We start from the raw sequence: 3,159 nt of genomic DNA, 5'->3' as shown, positions 1-3,159 counted from the left end.
GCTGCTGAATGTGTCTGACTCTTGGCAGTTGGGCAGCCTCAACTCATAAGTACTCCTGCACGGCTTTGATCTCACTGGTGATGTCAGGCACACTTAGCATAACAAAGCGCGTTGGATTTGGAATTCCAAGGAAAGGGGTAAGACACTCATTGTCCAATCTTGTTCTACACATGATAGACAATTGTGTTATAGGTGATGTTTGTTATATATATATTTTTTTTTTTTGCAGTATCATTTTCGAGGTTGCCCACAACAATAGCCTAACGCTCACAATAATGATGACAATATATAATATAAATCACGAATAATAACATGTAGGCTATTTTTATTATGGTTATTATAATTATGATTATTATGTTTATTGTTATGCGTTTTATTATTATTGTTGTTGTTATTGTTATTATTATTGTTATTAATTAATTAGCCTATTATTATTATATTGTATTATATTATACTATCATTACCTTCATTGGGCCTATTGTTTTCTTATCAGCATCATCTATCTAATTAAAAACTGTTTTTAATTTATTATTGAACTTCTATATGCTGAGTTTTCTTAAATAAATTCGATAATAATAAACAAAATATTGAAAATATGAAACGCACATATGATGCCACCATGGTCACCTCATAAATGTTTACAAGCGAGACAGGTAACTATTGCTTTATAGTTTCTCTTCATAGCTTCATGTTCCCATGCATCGCAATGTACATTTTATATACCTAGCTCTCTCTGCTCACTTCGCCACCTGCAGAGAATTCCGTAACGCTCAGTGCTCTCCCCGCAGTAAAACAACCACATACCCACGATCCTTAATAACCATACATTTAAGACACATTCATTAATACTGTTTCCACTGTTAACACTATTCCAGTGTGTCGTCTGACAGAGCGGGAACCCCCGCCGGTAATTAGTGCGGCTGTTTGCTTTTATGGGGGAAAAAACTTTATGAGAGAAAGGAGAGGATGGCAAAGTATAGGCTACCTATAGGCTACAATTCAAGTTCAGAAAGCTTGGTCCTAATGACTCAGATTAAAAAGAGGGATGGTATTTTATTAAACTGGCTTAACCAGCGCATAATTAAATTAATTCATTTATAATTGAACATTTATATTAAACGTTATTATTCTTTCAATTACTCAAACGTATTTATTCAAAAAAATGTGGACAGCAGTTATGTTATGGGACACTTTGCCAAATAGTTTAAACAATGTTGAACACCTGATACAGTCTTTGTAAAAACAAAAGACAAGCTGGAAAAGTATTTTTATGATATATATTAATTAAAGCAAGACCACAGTTATTCAGATTTTACAATGCCGGGCTTTCTGTTTCACTGGGGTATAAAAATGAGGTAACAAGCATGAAAAATCCCTGTGTCACTCATCACCATTGGAAAAGGCAAAGTGCTCAAAAACGAAAGAGACAAATGGTTGCTGACCTTCATAAATTAGGCAATGGGTACAACAAATAGCAACAAAAAAATAATATGCCACTTACCACTATTAGGGCAAACCTTAAGAAGTTTAAAACCATTGGAACAGTGTTACACTTGCCTGGTAGGTCTATCTTGTCCCCACACACCGTGAGGAAGATGGTTCAGGAGGAAAATAAAAATCCAAGGGCCAAGGTTTGAGAATTACAGAACTTGGTTGCATATTCGGGTCACCAAGTCTCAACATCTACAGTTAGATGCTATCTTCATGCCAATAGGCTCTTCGGAAGAGTAGCCTGAAAAAATCCTTTATGCAACCGACAAATGTAAATGCCCAGAGTTTGCCTAAGCATTGTCACTTGTATTGAAACCGGTGCTAGGGTCAGATGACACAAAAATAGAGCTCTTTGGCTACGCACACCAGTGGTGAGTTTTTTGACTAAAGAAGGATGCATATGCAGAAAAGTACCTCATACCTACTGTAAAATATGGATGTTATGTGGCTGTTTTGCTTCCACTTGTCCTGGGCCCTTGTGAAGGTCAAAAGCATCATGAACTCTACCAAGTATCAGAACATTTTACAGTCCCTCCAGCATTTCACAGCGTTTTTTGTGATATTTGCTGGCAAAAATTGTTGATTTAGCTTTTTCATGGCAATATGCAATGATTTTGTCAAATTTTACATGAAAATGCGCTGATGGGGGAAAAAGTTTGACCTGTGGCTTGATTGAACCCTATGATGCTGTAAATGTGTGATGTTTGGTTGAAATTGAAAGCCCTTTTTTAGTACTGTGGTGAGGTAGTTTGGTTCATTTTATGCGATAATAGCGCGATGATTGCTCAAATTTGCAAGCCCTCACACAATATGCAGGAAATTGTTGATTTTGCGAAACAAAATGATCGCAGAATCACAAAATCCTGGAGGGACTGATTTTAGCCAAATACTTGGTTGCCTCTGCCAGGAAGCTGACATTTGGCCACAGGTGGCTCTTCCAGCAAGACAATAACTCCAAGCACACATCAAAATTCACAAAGAAATGGTTAAGTGACCACAAAATAAAGAATGTGCAATCGCCATCTCAGTCTCTGGACTTGAACCCCATTGAAAACTTGTGGTTTGAATTGAGGAGGGCATTCTATAAGTGCAGACAGAAGGATATCAAAGATCTGGAAAGATTCTGTATTAGTATAAAATAATATATTTATTTAGCATACAATATAGTTTATTATCTTTATGAAGGGTGCCAATAATTTTGGACCTGACTGTATATATAGGATTTTCAGCATAGAGAAAGTTCTATTGTCAAGAGAAACCATTAACATTATCACAGCCACTTTTTCTCACTCCATCTTTTTTTTTACTCCACAGGAGTTCTCTAAGGATATATTCTGCCTTTTATGGTCGGATATCATGAAACTTGCTTGAAAGGCAACTATATGAAAGCAAATAAAAGGATTGTTTCACAGAGACCCCCCCCCCCCCCCCCCCCCACACACACACACACACACACACACACACACACACACACACACACACACACACACACACACACACACACACACACACACACACACACACACACACACACACACACACACACACACACACACACACACACACACACACACACACACACACACACACACACACAAAGCGGATGTTACACAAAACTGTCTGTTCTACAACCAGTAAGATCCTGTGTAGAGTGGGCTGGGCTCCAGA

Source organism: Salmo salar, chromosome 04 (genome assembly GCF_965601325.2).
Source record: "Salmo salar chromosome 04, fSalSal1, whole genome shotgun sequence".
NCBI lineage: Eukaryota > Metazoa > Chordata > Actinopteri > Salmoniformes > Salmonidae > Salmo > Salmo salar.
Note: the sequence above shows the minus strand (reverse complement) of the source record.